Source organism: Pituophis catenifer, unplaced genomic scaffold, assembly GCF_029215685.1.
Source record: "Pituophis catenifer annectens isolate HBS135680 unplaced genomic scaffold, rPitCat1.0.hap2 SCAF_7, whole genome shotgun sequence".
Lineage (NCBI taxonomy): Eukaryota > Metazoa > Chordata > Lepidosauria > Squamata > Colubridae > Pituophis > Pituophis catenifer.
The window spans coordinates 49627305-49645684 of record NW_027256887.1 but is presented as its reverse complement, the minus strand read 5'-3'; the positions used below and the strand labels follow the sequence as shown (position 1 = coordinate 49645684).

The 18380-nt window shown below is 37.9% G+C and overlaps 1 protein-coding gene across 1 annotated transcript in view; it reads left to right on the top strand.

Annotated features, from left to right (window-relative positions):
• PPFIA2 (PTPRF interacting protein alpha 2) overlaps positions 1-18380 on the top strand; it is a 201399-nt gene that overhangs the window by 83042 nt on the left and 99977 nt on the right. The gene's annotated exons all lie outside the window — the stretch shown is intronic.

Genomic DNA, 18380 nt, shown 5'->3' with positions numbered 1-18380 from the left:
AAAAAATGTAGCCATATACTCCTCACAAACTATATATGTATAAGGCAGTCCTTTAAAAAATGTTTTGAGACAGCCATATGTGCTTCTCCTAACTGTGCAGCTGTATTGTCTTAATTGACAATACAATTTTATTTGAGTCAACATAGAAATCAGTTCAGTTGGGTTAGATAGAGTTTATGCTCATATAAATTGATACAAGAATACAGCATAAGTGATTCTGAGATCTGAAATAAAATAGCATGATGATGAAAAGGCACAGGAATATTGATTGATCTAATGAAAATACTGATGTCTAACATACCAATATAACATTTTAAAAATAAAGATACTGAAAATGGCTAAAATTTACCTATCAAGCAATTTGTATAGTTACACAGATGTATGTATAGTTACACAGTCATATATACATGTACACACACATATGTATTTACACAGAGAGAGAGAGAGAGACAAAGAGTATATACACACATATACCTTATTTCACAGTATGTATTTTGTTATATTTTTATAATTTTACCAGAATCATTATGATAATAGAAAAATTGTTTTATTTATTTGTTTATTAATTACAAAGTCCAGAGCCATCCATCCTCCCTTTTTTTATTAAATTGCCTCTGTTAGGCTGTTTTATTGTCATACAGGAAGTCCTTGCTTAGCAACTACCTCATTTAGTGACCATTCAAAGTTACAATGGTGTAAAAAAAACAAAACTTTGCAATGAATCATTTCATTTAAGACAGTCCCAGAATTGCCACTCAGGCACTTCAAGAAAAAGCATGCATTTACAACCATCACAGTATTCCACTGTCATGTGGTTGCCATTTGTGTGCTTCTCAACTGGCTTGCAAGAAGCAGAGTTAATGGAGTCAAATTGTAAATTGCTGTAACCACAATGCTTCATTTAACAACCAAATGGGAAATGACATAAATCTGCACAGCAATTGTGATGGATAGCAAAGGAGTTGCTGCTCCCAACTGTGATCATTAAGCAAGGACTACTGTAAAGCTTTTTTAAAATTAGCTATAAGTAAAACTATCCCACAAGGCTAGTAAGAAAGAAGGTTAGTTAGTTATTTCATTTAAAAGACTTCAATGGCCATCCTTCTTTAAAAAAAAAAAACTCACAGATCACTGTGGCTTCCAATAGCAATCGTATCATTACCCAGGATGCATTTTACTACAAATTACTTTGGCTTTAACTGTAAACAAAAGCTGATCAGAAACTACTACTTTCTCTTCTATAGCAATTCATTCTTTGGTGCTAGCTTTGTTGATCTATGCTTTGCTTCGTTGGGAGGATATATGTCTGAAATGCCCACCGTATATATGCTCATTTGGGCAGATCAGAAAATATATGACTACTGTAGCATTAGGCTCCAACTGTTGATTGTATAATATATATTGGATGGATCCCAGTTTTGTGCAGATATGCTTAATAATCTGGACTTCCAGAATAAAGTGTCTGGTATATTTCATCATTTGCCATCCAGAAAGTGAACGTAATAAATGGAGATTGGTAAGGAAAGCTTCAACTTCCATGGTTGCCAGGAATATTTTCTGGAATATTGTCAAAGTATTTCTTTCCTGAGAAAATCAATAACATCACACAAAAATGGTTGTTTATTTATTTATAAAATTTAGAAACTGTCCATCTAGAGTGATTGTACATGTATTTATTGTAACCAAACATCTGTAATGCTTAATGTCTACAGCTGTGAACTATGAAGTATCTAGGACTGTTTGATTTGTATATCTGGGATCATAGATAAGGTCTATATTGAATATTACTGATACAGTTGTGCATTTGCTCTTATATATCTATAGTAAAATTCCTCATCAGATTATGTAATTTGTTATAATGTTCCTCTATGGCAGGGGTGCCAAACTCACGTTGTCATGGCATCATCACGTGACATATCGGAACTTTTTTCCCCTAAACCGGGTGTGGGCATGGCCAGTGCATGATGTATCCGGCCCCCAGGCTGGGAGTTTAACACCCTTGCTCTACGGGATATGAGGATACAGGCTAATCTTTGACATTCAAGCATTAATTTGTTCCATCCATATTTATTAATTGGAAGTTCCATCCATAATTATTAGTTGAAAATGAATAGTTTCATGAATTTTTCTCCTACCATATGCCTCTGTATAGACATTTCCATATTTTTTCTTCCATTGTGTCCAATTCTCAGAAACTGTCTGGACTACAGTTTCTTGGCAAGATTTTTTAAAATTGGTTTGCCATTGCCTCCTTCCTAATGCTGAAAGAAATTGTCTTGCCCAAGATCACCCAGTTGGCTTCATCCCAAGACAGGACCATAACTCACAGTTTCTTGATTTGTAACCTGGTGCTTTAGACATTAGACCAATTGGCTCTAGACAAAAGGTTGGATGATAGGTTATAGTCAAGAAATATCAAAACACTTACAGCTGCATCATTTTTTTACAGAATAGGCTGAAAGGAGCAGGACATTACTTCCTGAAAGTTATCAGTCAAGAGCTCCAATAATTCATACTAAATTTGAAACTAAAAATATTCAAAAATTGTTTAGAAAGTAAATTCTTATGAAAGTTCAGTAAGTCTACTACCAATTGACTATTCAATATTTTAACTATAGTTTGATGGAAAGGCCCTCTGGAAATTTTAGCATTTTTGATGTATTCCCATAACAGATTTTTTGAAAAAAGAAAAGTGAGCATCTGTTTGAATATTTAAATACATGATGCACTATGAGATAAAAGATTATTGCAAAAATACTATAGACTTAGAACAAGCACACTATTTCAGACCTAATTATTCTCTTAGGAATTGGTCACAAAACAAGTCAGAGACAATGAATTATTTGTCAAACATGGACTGGTAGCATGATAGTTAAGGAGATAAAAAGCTGGCTGGCCTGAAACATCATACTTAGGGTTCATAATGCTTGATCAGAATGAAAAAGATATTGAGTGTAGAAATATACAATCATATGCATTCTAATCTTCAGTATTTTCATTAATGTTTGGATAAAGAAATTAAGGGAATTCTTATATAGTTTTCTCATGTTGCAAAAATTGAATGGAATAGCTCATATTCTAGAACAGCGGTCCAAAACCTTTCTAGCTTTGTGTTCCAGCAGAGGAGGGGAGGGGTTGGTTCCATGTGAGTGGTAAGTGTGCACAAATAATCAAAAAACAGATCTGCGAACAACTGGAAGCAAGTAAAGTCATAACTAGTACCAGCATGGGTTTGTTAAAAACAGATCATGCCAAACCAATCTTATTTCATTCTTTGATGAAGTTACTAAATTAGTAGACCAGCGAAATGCTGTGGATATGGTATACTTAATTTCAGTAAGGCATTGACAAAGTAGACCGCAATTTACTTCTTGGTAAGCTTAAAAAATGTGGACTAGACAACCTCATCACCAGATGGATTTGTAACTGGCTGACAAACCATACTCAACGAGTAGTTCTTAATGGTACTACATCTACATGGAGAGAAGTAAGCAATGGAGTATCACAAGGCTCAGTCTTAGGCCCAGTATTCTTCAATATCTTTATAAATGATTTAGATGAGGGAATAGAAGCGTAACTCATCAAATGTGCAGATGATATAGTTAACACCCCAGAAGACAAACTCAGGATCAAAAAAGATCTTGACAAAGTTGAACAATGGGCCCTATTCAACAAAATGAATTTTAATGTGGAGAAAAACAAAACTTTAAATTTAGGCAGGAAAAATCAAGGTATAAGTACAGATTAGGTGAGACCTGGCTTAAAAACAGTAACTGTGAGAGGCACCTTGGAGTCCTAGTGGATGATCACTTGAATATGAGCCAGCAATGTGCAGCAGCAGCCAAAAAAGCTACTACAATCCTGGGTTGTATAAACAGAGGCATAGAATCACGATCACATGAAGAATTAGTGCCACGTTACAAAAACCTAGTAAGACCACACCTGGAATACTGCAACCAATTTTGGTCATCGTACTACTTAAAAGATGTTGAGACTTTGGAAAAAGTTCAGAGAAAGGCAACTTAAATGATCAAAGGACTGGAAACTAAACCATATGAAGAACAGCTGTTGGTTTTGAGTCTGGCTAGTCTAAAGAAAAGAAGAATTACGGGTGATATGATACCAGTATTTCAGTATTTGAAAGGCTGCCACAAAGAAGAGGGGGTCAAATTCTTCTTTTTTTTTTTTTTTTAATTTGATTTATATGCCGCCCTTCTCCGGAGACTCAGGGCGGCTTACAATGCGTTAAGCAATAGCCTTCATACTTTTTGTATATTTATACAAAGTCATCTTATTGCCCCCACAAACTGGGTCCTCATTTCACCTACCTTAGAAAGGATGGAAGGCTGAGTCAACCTTGAGCCTGGTAAGATTCGAACCTGCAGAAATTGCAGGCAGCTGTGTTAATAACAGGGTGCACTAAACCCCTGTACTATCAAGGCTCTCCAAAGCACCAGAGGGCAGGGCAAGAAATAATGGTTGGAAACTAAACAAAGAGAGAAGCAACCTGGAATTAAGAAGAAACTTCCTAACAGTGAGGACAATTAACCTGTGGAACAGCTTGCCTTCAGAAATTATGGGCCCTCCATCATGAGTGTTCCAACTGGAGGTTTTTAAGAAGAGACTGGACAATCACTTGTCTGAGATGATGGTATAGGTTCTCCTGCTTGAACAGGGGGCTGGACTAGAAGATCTCCAAGGTCCCTCCCAGCTCTATTCTATTCTACATGTGCAAGCACACACAACTCCATTCGTGCAAGTGGCAGGCACATGTACCCGCCGTTCACAAAAATGGAGCTTCGTGCTTGAGTGCAAGCACCTGCTGCTCACTATGAGATAAAAGACTATTGCACATGTGCTTTGTCATGCCCCCATCGGAATCGGAATCTGAGATGGAAGACGAACAGCTGACAGAGAGTGAGAGAATGGCTCTGTCGGCTGTGGAGGAAACGGGGGAAGGGCAAAATCAGGCTGGGCAGAGCAGGGGAGAGGTAGAACAAGGGAGAGAGTGTTCAGATGAAAACCAAGGCCTACCCCCTCCTCATTCTAGGGCATGCAGGGAAGAACGCAGAAGAGGGCAATGTGGGTTGCATGGCTTATGAGGAAGGAAAGGGCCCTGATTCCCTTCACAGGGCACAGCTGGGGATGGAGTTTAAAAGAGAGGCAGTTGGGAGGGGCATTTGTCAGGAACAAATGCTGAATTCATCTAGTGTTGAGAGTGGGGCCTGCATTTCTGGCATTCCTCCTGACTTTGAATTATAGTTGTGCATCTGTGTGCTTATCTTGTCTTGCTGGAATTATTGCCATGAATTCTTCGCTTTTGGGACTCATTATCTTGCCCTGCTGGAATGATTGATTTGCAGTCATTCTGATTACAGCTTTTGGACTGGAGTATCTGTGGACAGAATCTGTTGCAGGTTTGTGGGAGACCTTTTCTCCAGGCCGGAGAGTAAACGGGACATTGGGAGCAAAGTTGGTGCCAATAAAGACTCATACCGGTTCTCTGGCTGTGTTGCGTTCGTGCCATGCCCTGGTCATCACATGCTTGCTTGCCACTTGTGTGGCCTGGTTCTGAATAGACCACGGCCCACTAGTGAACTGTGGCCCTGGGGTTGGGAACCCTTGTTCTACAAGACAAAGTAACCTCCAAATCATCTTGATAACAATGAAAAAAACTGAGGAATGGGGAGGAGCAAGGAGAATGAAAGAGTTAAGTACAGAAGAAATGCAATTGACTGACAAACATTAAACAAATCAAATGAAATTGATAAAAGATAGCAGAATAGGGCATGAGAGGATAAATAAACAGACTTGAACCAAGCTACTATTTTCTCAGAATAGTAATTTTTAAATATAGATTTTGATTTTCTGTGGAACTCCCATTTGGTATTAGAAACGGAAACCACACAGCTAGTTTAATGAATGAATGATATTTGATTACTACCAAAATATCAGTGCTGTAGTTTTATGGTTAAAATTGTTATTATCATCCACTCATCTCAAACCTTTGCTTTGTTAATAGTAAATTTTTGGTGTTGCTGTTTGTTTAAATCCCAATTTCATTTTCATGTTTTGACAGTCTCACAGTTATGTGAATAGAAGTCACATTGAAAGTGTAAAAGGTGCTGTAAATTAAAAATAATAATGAGAAAGTGCAGATAGTGTTCTATGATTTACGCCATTTGAGCTTTTTAGAAAATTAGAAAAGCATACAGCTTTTCATATAGTTTTGGCAATGATACATTGTGATGTTTATTTACTTTAAAATATCTATATATTACTAAAACTCTTGTGTCTGTAACCTTTAACTGGATGAAAAGATGCATCATAGGCAAAACCTTTTTCAACCAAGGTAACCTAAATGGACTAACTTACAGAAAGTGCCCAAAATCCAGGACCCATGACGCCTGTGGAGTTGAAATTTGACATATTTTATAAAACATTTTATGGCATAAAAATTATCATAAAGCATTTAATGACATTCGACAAAATGGCATAAAACATTTCCTGTGGTCAACTGCTAATTTTTGAATAGGCTCTATAGTTCAAGATGGACTACTTTCAACTCAGATACATGTTTGAATACCTCCCTGACTTTTTAAGAACTTTTCAAGTACATTAAAGCTCTGCCAGTTTTAAAGGCATTGAGGAATCTGATCAGGAACTATCTCTGAAAGGATGACCCAAGGGATCATGGGTTGTCTAGTATACTTTAATTTCACTAGAGGTTGTAATAGAGAGCTCTGTGTAGGCACAAATATAAAAAACCTATGTTATTTTCCCCAACTTCACAGCAGTATAGATTTATTATGTTAGAACAGGGGTGTCAAACTCGCAGTGTCACATTGTCATGTGATGTATCATGACTTTTCCCCCTTTGCTAAAATGGGTGGGCGTGGCCAGTGTGTGACGCATCCAGATTGCTTTGAAATTGGTGTCATGTTGAATTTATAAATCTTAAAAAGACTGGTATCAGTTTCTGTAAGTGTATTCCCAATCACATTTCCTTCTTTTAATATTATATGTCTCTTCAAAGACAAGTACTGTAATAAAAGCTTACTTCATTGTACCTTTTAAAAGATTCCTGAGTACTGTTTCATCATTCATTGGCATCCTTCAGTCTCAAGAGACTATGGTATTGTGCTCTGGAAAGAGGTCCTAAAACAGCATCTAGTGTGTCTAAAAAGGCCAATTTGAGAAAGGCAGTCCCTTCCACACTGAGGGCAGATACATTCTGTCCCCTGCCCAGCCCCCAGATTTTGCTGGTTCTGGGACTGCCTCTTTGCCTGCCGAACAAGTGTCTCTTCGAATTGGAGAAGGCTATGCTGCGTCTTTAGCCTCCAAGCTGAACGATCGGAGGTCAAGGTTTCCCAGTTGTTAATGTCCATTCCCAGGGCCTTTAGGTCCCTCTTGAAGATATCCTTATATTGCAGCTGTGGTCTCCCTCTGAGGCGCTTTCCCTGCACTAATTCTCCATACAGGAGATCTTTCGGAATCCGACCATCAGCCATTCTCACGACATGCCCCAGCCAGCGTAGACGTCACTGTTTCAATAGTGTATACATGCTAGAAATTCCAGCACGTTCCAAGACTACGCTAGTTGGAACTTTGTCCTGCCAAGTGATGCGAAGAATTTGTTGGAGGCAGCGCATATGAAAGGTGTTCAACTTTCTCTCCTGCCATGTGTAGAGGGTCCAAGACTCACTGCAGTACAAGACTGTGCTCAGGATGCAGGCTCTATAGACCTGGATCTTTGTATGTTCCGTCAGCTTCTTATTAAGCCATACTCTCTTTGTAAGTCTGGAAAATGTGGTGGCCACTTTACCAATACATTTATTCAGTTCAGTATCTAAAGAGAGAGTGTCAGAGATAGAGATGCCACGGTAGTTGTTACAGTCACCCCTGTCACCTTTGTTCTTGTACAGTGTGACAATATTTGCATCCTTCATATCCTGTGGTACTCCACCTTCCCTCCAACAAAGACAGAAGATTTCATGGAGTTCAGTGGAGATGTTCTCTTTGCAGCACTTCAGAACTTCATTCAGCAGGAATGTTATCTTTCCCAGGTGCCTTATCAGAGGCAAGGGAGTCCAGGGCCACATTTAGTTCTTCTAAAGTTGGTTCACTGTCAAGCTCCTCTAAGACAGGCAGGCACTCAATGTTATTTAATGCTTCTTCAGTTACCACATTTTCCCTGAAATATAACTCAGAGTAGTGCTGCACCCAGCATGCCATCTGCTGTGCTCGGTCCTGGATAACCTCACCTGTAGCAGACTTCAGAGGGGCAGGTTTCTTCTGTGTTGGACCTAAGGCCTGCTTGATGCCATCATACATCCCCTTGATGTTGCCTGTGTCAGCTGCTATCTGGATCCGAGAACAAAGCTGCAGCCAATAATCGTTAGCACATCTCCTGGCAGTCTGTTGGACTTTGCTACGAGCAGCTCGCAGAACCTGTAGGTTGCGCTCACTGGAACAGGCTTTATATGCAATTAGAGCTGTCCTTTTTTCCTCGATGGCTGGCGTTAACTCCTCCGAATGGGCTTCAAACCAATCTGCTGTTTTTCTGATCTCCTTACCAAATACTGACAAGACAGTGTTATAAATAGCATTCTTGAAATATTCCCATCATTCAGATGCATTTACTTCAGCTGGGCCTGGGAGAGTTTTCTTGAGTGCTTGTGCAAATTCCTCCACTTTGCCCTGATTGCAGGTCTTGTTGATGTCAATTCGTGGTCTTCCTTCTTCAAGTGATGCAATCTCTTTGTTTGCAGTTTTATTCTGCTGCACACCAAGGAGTGGTCTGTATCGCAATCAGCACTCTGATAGCTGCGTATGATTGTCATATTGGGGAGGTTGGAGCACCTGGTAAGAATCAAGTCGAGCTGGTGCCAATGCTTCAATCTTGAATGTCTCCAAGAGACTCTGTGTTGAGGCTTTGTTTTAAAGTATGTATTGCAAAGACCATAGACCATAGCAGCAAAACTCCAGCAGTCGTTGGCCATTTTCATTCATCTTTCTGACGCCAAACTGACACCAAACTGACCTAAACAAGTGGGCCAAGAACTACAATCAGCTTGAACTCTGGCATTAAAATTGCCAAGGATAAACAGTGGTTCTTTCTCAGGGATTTTCTTGATAGTAGCAGCCAGATCATCATAGAATTTGTCTTTGGATTCTACTGAAGATGATAATGTCGGAGCATATGCACTAATAAAAGTAACCAGCCCTGCTGATGAGTGGAGCTGCAAGGACAGAATTCTTTCGCTTCCTGCAGCAAGTGGACTAATGGATCCTAGTAGGGTGTTTCTGACTGCGAAGCCAACCTCATATTCCCTAGACTCATTTGATGGTTTTCCTGCCAGAAGAACGAGAAGTTTTTCTCCTTAATAGATCCCGAGTCTAACAGTCTTGTCTCTTGAAGGGCAATGATGTCCATCTGCAGTCTGCTCAACTCCATGTCAATGGCAGCTGTCTTACGTACGTCATGTATCTCTTGTAAATCATCAGAAAGGCCGGGGGTCATTGTCCGAACATTTCAGATACCCAACTTTAGGGCTAAAGGTTTCTTACGTTTGTTGCATGGTGCAAAGTTATCAATCTGCTTGTCGGTTTTGACCCTAAACCCGACGCACCCTGTGAGGTTAACAGACCATGGCAGGGCAGCACCTTACTGGCTGGGGGCTACCCAGCTTAAGGTGGGCAGTAGCTGCCCAATGAGGTACAATGACCTCTCCCACCAACTAAAGTGGCCCCTGGCGTCACGCTCTACGCCAATCAAGCAAAGACTTATAACTGGTAACTGCTACTTCCTGTGTTGTTTCAATGCTGCATGCAAAGCTGGAGTGTTCTCTCCAGAGCACAAGGCCTGGGTAGATTAATATGGAAGATAGCCTGTTACCCAAGCAGCAGATCCCCCCTCTCCACGTCGCTGAAATAGTCCAATGGAACGGCAAAGCTGATACTGAGCCTGAGTGGCGCAGCAGACTAATGCTACTGTTAAAGGTAGTATTTAGCTTCCAGCTGCCTGCAATTACTGCGAGTTCAATTCTCACCAGGCTGAAGGTTGACTCAGCCTTCCATCCTTTCTAAGGTACGTAAAATGAGGACCCGGTTTGTGGGGGCAATAAGCTGACTTTGTATAAAATATACAAAAGTATGAAGGCTATTGCTTAACGCATTGTAAACCACCCTGAGTCTCCGGAGAAGGGCGGCATATAAATCAAAATTATATATATATAATTTTGTATATATATATATATATATATATACAGTCAGGTCCAGAAATATTGGGACATCGACACAATTCTAACATCTTTGGCTCTATACACCACCACAATGGAGTTGGAATGAAACAAACACAATGTGCGTTAACTGCAGACTGTCAGCTTTAATTTGAGGGTATGTACATCCAACTCAGGTGAACGGTGTAGGACTTACAGCAGTTTGCATATGTGCCTTCCACTTGTTAAGGGACCAAAAGTAATGGGACAATTGGCTTCTCAGCTGTTCCATGGCCAGGTGTGTGATATTCCCTCATTACCCCAATTACAATGTGCAGATAAAAGGCCCAGAGTTCATTTCAAGTGTGCTATTTGCATTTGGAATCTGTTGCTGTCAACTCTCAAGATGAGATCCAAAGAGCTGTCACTATCAGTGAAGCAAGCCATCATTAGGCTGAAGAAACAAAACAAACCCATCAGAGAGATAGCAAGAACATTAGGCATGGCCAAAACAACTATTTGAAACATTCTCAAAAAGAAGGAATGCACCGGTGAGCTCAGCAACACCAAAAGACCTGGGAGACCATGGAAAACAAGTGTGGTGGATGACCGAAGAATTCTTTCCCTGGTGAAGAAAACACCCTTCACAACAGTTGGCCAGATCAAGAACACTCTCCAGGAGGTAGGTGTATGTGTGTCAAAGTCAACAATCAAGAGAAGACTTCACCAGAATGAATACAGAGGGTTCACCACAAGATGTAAACCATTGGTGAGCTTCAAAAACAGGAAGGCCAGATTAGAGTTTGCCAAACAACATCTAACAAAGTCTTCACAGTTCTGGAACAAGATCCTATGGACAGATGAGACCAAGATCAACTTGTACCAGAGTGATGGGAAGAGAAGAGTATGGAGAAGGAAAGGAATTGCTCATGATCCTAAGCATACCACCTCATCAGTGAAGCGTGGGCATGTATGGCTGCCAATGGAACTCGTTCTCTTGTATTTATTGATGATGTGACTGCTTACAAAAGCAGCAGGATGAATTCTGAAGTGTTTTGGGCAATATTATCTGCTCACATTCAGCCAAATGCTGCAGAACTCATTGGACGGCGCTTCACAGTGCAGATGGACAATGACCCAAAGCATACTGCAAAAGCAGTATTGAACGGAGTTTTTGAACGGACAGAAGTGGAATGTTATGCAATGGCCAAGTCAATCACCTGACCTGAATCCCATTGAGCATGCATTTCACTTGCTGAAGACAAAACTGAAGGGAAAATGCCCCAAGAACAAGCAGGAACTGAAGACAGTTGCAGTAGAGGCCTGGCAGAGCATCACCAGGGATGAAACCCAGCGTCTGGTGATGTCTATGCGTTCCAGACTTCAGGCTGTGATTGACTGCAAAGAATTTGCAACCAAGTATTAAGAAGGGAAAGTTTTATTTATGATTATTATTCTGTCCCATTACTTTTGGTCCCTTAACAAGTGGGAGGCACATATGCAAACTGCTGTAAGTCCTACACCGTTCACCTGAGTTGGATGTACATACCCTCAAATTAAAGCTGACAGTCTGCAGTTAACCCACATTGTATTTGTTTCATTCCAACTCCATTGTGGTGGTGTATAGAGCCAAAGATGTTAAAATTGTGTCGATGTCCCAATATTTCTGGACCTGACTGTATATATATATATATACGACTAGTTCCAGCTGCGTCGCAGGAGTTACCAGAACGTGATTGTACACAGTCATGAACTGCTTCCGGGACTCCGGCTCTGGATTTTGCCTCGAGGTTGATTCCTAAAGCCTTTTCCAGGAGTAGATATAGCCACAAGGCAGTAGAGGTTTGTAATCAGAATTTCCCTTCTCCTAGAAGATGGTTCTGCCGTTTTATCTGGTCAACAGGACTAAAAATGTAGAGTTGGCTACTTACAATTTGCAACTAAAGATAAAAGTTCCAACCCAAATTTCTTTTACCTGTGAGTTGTCTATTTTCAAATATGTCATATTCTGTAATACAGTATCCCTCTCATAAACAAAACAAGACAACTCAATTTATGCACAGATCCTACATACAGAGAACTGTGTATATAGAACTTTATTCATGCCCTAGAGTATTCTCCATTTCTAATTATGTAGAAGTATACAATACATGTAAGTTGAGTATGGATCAAGAGCAGTGGTGGGTTGCTCCTGGTTCTGTCCGGTTCTTGCGAACCGATAGTAAAAATGGCAGGAGGCTCCGCCCACCTGCCCGGATGTCATAATGGACGATCTGCACATGCGCAGAACCCACCCCTGATCAAGAGTAGATATGTAAGGCAAGGTTGATATTACTCTTTAAGAATCCATTTAAATTTATTTAGAATCCATCAATTTATTTAATTTTATAATTTTATAAAGTTTTAGATGCCTATCTAATTCATATATCCTAATGGTCTCTTAAAGGGTTAAAAAGATTTTACCACATCTTTTTCATTTGGTGTACAGAACTGTTGGCAAAATTAGTAGGTATTTAAAAGATGTGGAGAGAGCTATAGTAAGTTACCAGTCTAACTGGAAGTTTGCATTAATTTATAACATACATATGCTTTCTATAGTCTTTCAAAGTGTCACTCTGGGGATCTTTCAGTTTACTTTCTGGACTGTGAATATATAGCCTTTTTAAGACATGTATACTGTACATCTGGGACATTACAATAATTACTTTTAACAGTTCTTTTTATCACTTGAAATCTGAAGGAAAAAAAGTTTTATTATAGGTAGTAGATTAATTTAGATTACTGGCAGTTTTGCTATTAGCATGATTTTTTGCACTGATTGATGGCCAAGGTGTTTCATTAATGGCTAGAATGTTTATGTTTCTCTGCTATGCTTTTAACACTTTTCTAATGAGATGATCACAGCACTTTAGGCAGGTTGCGGCTATGTTTGTTTCTGCAGGAGGTCACTAATCTCAGTTTCTTCACTATCCTTGATCAGGAACATCTGTTGAAATCAGACCCCGTGTTCCTCTTTTCTCTGCTGGGTCTTTGAATGTGTCACTTGTATGTTATTTGAAAAGCCAAGTCATATTTGCTGTGATTAACTATCCATTTATAACTATTATTATCCCATTTCTGCCCTACAAGAAGCAATTCTAATGAAGTAAAATCAACACATGTACATAGGTAATTTCCAACGTATCATTCAGGAAAACTTGTAAACCAGCTGCAATACATCCAAAAGTGAGATTCTGTTTATATCATGTAGGTGTTGATCTATTTTAACAAGACAAAAATTAACAAAATGACCTTATGCTTACTTTAACAAATGCATTAAGGGCAAAATGCATTTATAGTTAAGTCATTAAATCAGTTTACCTAAGACATGTTTTCTTCATCTGTCTTGGTTACTAAAGGGAGAAACTGCATAGCTTAATGGTAGAGAACTTCCATGCAGAAAGTTCCAGATCCCATCAACCAAGTGATATCTGAAATGGAGGGACATCACTAGTGCAGATAATGCAGTACATTATTTGCACTAAATAAAATAAAATAAAAAAATTTTTATCCATTATAAGGCATTTTCCTTTATTTATAACAAAGATAGGTTTCTACATGTGATGCTGCCTAAGTAACGTATCTAGCAATAGACATAGAAGGGGAAAAACTGAAAAGAAAGTATTGCTTTTCTATTTAGAAGTCAGTTATGATTCTGATCATCTTCCAGCAAGCCTGGGAAACCTGAATTATTAGAGTATTGCAATTCTCCTTCTTCCCAAAATGTTCTGACACTTATAATCCGTCTGGCTTTTTCTTCTTCTTCTTCTTTTCTTTTCTTTCTTTTCTTTTCTTTCTTTCTTTCTTTCTTTCTTTCTTTTTTTTCGTGGTCAAGAGCTAGGCATTGCAATGTCAAATAGAAGCATGGGATATTGGAAAAAGTGGCACCCCAACTGGTTATTTTGGCAAAGAAGTACAGAAACAGTAATTATGGGGTATTTTTGTTCTGCTGGGGGAAAAAAAGAGGAATTTCTCTGGAGAATATTTGTTGTCATAAATCAATCAAATATTTATTGAAGCAGCATAAAACACCTGCTGGAAAAATTACATCCATTTCAGTAATAATTAACACAACACCGTAATATTAAAATTCTAAGATATCTCTATAAATATTTTTTTTATTAAAAAATTTTATAAGAAATACAAACATTTTCTCACCCCCCCTTTTCCCCCTCCCCCCTTCCCCCCTCCCCCCTCCCTAGACTTCCCAGAACAGGCACAGGGTATAGCATTCACAAACATAAAGCTAAGATATGCTAATAAATTATTGCATTCATATTCTCCCTAAATCTTTAACTCCTTATAACTCAAAAACTATAAACATAAACTACTTAAAAATATTTCATTCATAAGCTATATGAATCTTCTTGTTCGGATACTTTTTTTGCATATAGTCAATCCATCTTCTCCATTCTGATATGTATCTTTCATTTGAATGATCTTTAAGATATGATGAAATTTTTGCCATCTCAGCCAGATGCACAACTTTTAATGTCCATTCCTCAATAGTAGGTGGATTTTCCTTCTTCCAGTACTGTGCCACCAGTAACCTGGCAGCTGTTATTAAATTCAAAACCAACTTAGTCTCTATTACAGTACAATCCGTGACTATTCCCAACAAAAAAAAACTGTGCTGTAAATTTAATTTTTTTCCTTAAAATATTTTGAATAATCCACCATATTTTTATCCAAAAAGCCTTAATTTTTTTACATGTCCACCATATATGAAAATATGTAGCATCTTCACACTCACATCGCCAACACTTGGGTTGTAAATTTGGATACATGCAGGCTAGTTTTTTGGGGTCTAAATGCCATCTATAAAACATTTTGTAAAAATTCTCTCTTAAGTTTTGAGCTTGTGTGAATCTTACATTTCTAACCCATATCTTTTCCCATGTATCCAACATTATTGGTTCACCTATGTTTTGTGCCCATTTTATCATACAATCCTTGACTAGCTCTGTTTCCGAATCTATTTCCACTAATACATTATACAACCTTTTAATATGCATTTGACCTTTATCTCTTATTTGCTTTATCAAATTCTCATCCTGCTGCAAAATACCAGTTTTTTTATCCTCTCTCCATCTGGCCTGCAGCTGACCATACTGAAACCAAGTCTTAATAATTCCTTCTTCTCTTAATTACTCCATAGATTTTAATTGTAATCTAACTCCTTCCTTATAAAGGAGTTCCTTATATGTAAACTTATCTTGCTTTTGCTCCAAATTTATATTCTCTATCGCGTGTCTGGGTACTGTCCATATTGGTAACTTATCCTTTAGTTTATATTTATACTTTTTCCAGACACGCAGTAGAGCATTTCTTAATATGTGACTTTTAAAAGTCTTATCTATTTTCTTGTCATACAATAGATAAGCATGCCAGCCATAAACCAGACCATATCCTTCAATATTCAGTATCTCTTCCTCCGTTAAATTTATCCAATCTGTAATTGCTGAGAGGGTAGCAGCTTCATAATACAGTCTTAAATTGGGCATTTTAAGACCACCTCTTTCTCAGGTGTCTTGCATTATCTTTTGATTAACTCTATAAATATTTTTGATATTAACACAAAACTATTGGTTAAGAGGGAAAGATGTATAGACAAATAATGTTTAAAAAATGAAAAGGATTCTCAGTTAATTTATCCATGCTCACTATCCTTATTTATCTGTTTATAAATTTTAATTGTTGCTGAACAAAATATAGTATGTAATAAACAGTTCCTTATCTGAGAGGAGAAAATCAACAAGGATACTTTCATTCCAACCTCTAACATATGTCAATACAGGAAGAATGACAGTTTCTCAATTATATTAGTCGTATGGGTAATGTAAAAGAGCTTGTGTGATGGTTGTCAGAGTGTTTACGTTGTGTGGATAAGTTCTCATAAATGTGGGGATTTGGGTGAATCTCTGATCCAGAAGTGAGGAAGGTAAAACATAAAACCTAACTTTGAGGAAGGCTCTTTGCTGGGCTGAATTTCCATCTAGAATAATAGTGTAGTGTGGGCTGGAATATAGCTAATTTCATTCTGGAATTCTATATCTGTACCTAGGATCTTTTCTCTAATTATTTTTTTGCTCTGAGGGTATTCCAAAAGGTACTTAGGTGGTGTCTTAGGTGGAGTCAGAAGAAGTAAGTTTCCCAGAATTGCATGTTGCCACAAGGATTGAAAAGGGCCTAACAGGACTAATGAAATCAGTCTTGACAGAAGAAGTGGCCTTTGAACCAATAGGTCAGTTATTAGCAGCCATGCTAAAACCTTTGCTTTTTGTTGCTTTAATTTCTTTCTGAGCATTACATTGGATATAGTTCTAGGCCAGAGGTGTCAAACTCGTGTCGTCACAGCACTGTCACATGACATAACACAACTTTTTCCTCCTTCGCTAAACCAAGTGTGGGCATGGCCAGAATGTGACACATCTGGGGCCACGAGTTTGACAGCCCTATTCTAGGCTCTCAAAAAATAGCTCACAAAATTTTATATGGATTCAAGTGATATATACTGAGAGAATTATCCCAACTGAATATCAGAGGACAGTTGAGCCAAGGGTTTTGCTATAAAATATTTTGTAGTTGCTTACATGCATTTATTACCCTTTTTCCAAATAAAATTCATAATAGTTTCTGCTCATTTCTGCTTTTAAAACAGCACAATCTGTATCTTCCAGGGACCTGTAGGCTGGAATTCTACCACCAAATGCTTGACTGCTCAGTCTTTTAGGCTGCTCAGTTTCCTTCCCTTCAAGGGCCCATTTAAATCTTCCATTTTTTTTCAAAAGCCACTATTTTTTCTGCTTGATGTTAATTATCGATGTGCTCTTGGCAGAAATGGGTTGAAGTTTTTGAGAGTGAAGGTTTCAGTTGAGTTTATAGGCTTTGGTGAAAGGTTATCATCAGGCTATAGAAATCCCAGCAATCTTATTATGGGTTGGAATAGTTATAATAATTATTGCATTTCTTTTGAAACAAATGTTGATATACTTTTAGCATTATACTGCATAATACTTTGCTAAATATATATATATTTATTGATTGGAACTTGTGTTAAAATTAATTCAGTATTTGAGAGTACTGTGATCAATTCAGTCCAATTCAGCAAGTCATTGGTTGATGACTATGCCATGCACAAAAACAAAATATTGAGAGGAAATCCTGAGGATAGGTATGCAGTATATCACCGATTCCCAGCTAACAATTCAGTGAGGACTGAAATATCCTTAGTTGCAATAGATAAGTAAATGTTGGAGTTGAGAGAGACTATTCAAAGCTGAAAGAAAAGGGAGTAATGAAATGCTGCATATTTGAGCTTCAATGTTTTGTTGAAATTCTCACTTCTAATGCCTATTTATGACATTTGGAACAGGTTTAAATTTGGAATTGCAGTTTTTGCTACTTTGCCAGCTTTTCAGGGTTTTTTTGTGTTTTTATTCAGCAACGTATTAACTAAGAAAGCCATTTATAACTTTTCACTTTAATTTTACCCTGTATAAAAGCTGTCAAATTCCTTAGTCTCAATCTTTGTAACATAGTGTGAATGATGATAACAAATTTTACACTGCACTGCATTGTTTAAAAAATTTGTGGAAGATTACTTGTCTATGATACACAATTGTGTTGCTTGAAAATGTTTTGTAATATCTAATATTTGCTCCTTATTCAAAATTAAATAATTAAAAAATAAAAGATAAAACTCATATTGTGCAGAAAGAAACATTAAACTAGTTTGGACCTATATAACTCTGTGAGCCAACAAGATTTTGTCTGACATTTCCATTAATGGACTTGGTAAGATTGAAGACAGAAGAGATAGAGAAGAGAAGAAACCTTCGAAGATAACACCGAAATATCACATGGAAGAAATGAATGATGTACTAAATGTTTGTTTGTCTTAAAAAATAAAAACTCTTTTTAAAAAAAACATTTTGTCTGAAATTTGATTTTTCAATTTTTCTTAGCAAGCTGCTTTGAAATTTTCTACAGGAATAGTTTGTCATATACAATTAACTATAACCCTATAAAGAAATAAAAATAGATAAATAAACTGGACTTGAATGAGCCTAAGTATTCTGATGTTTGGTCTGTAGTTCCAGAGTAATACTTAAAATTATT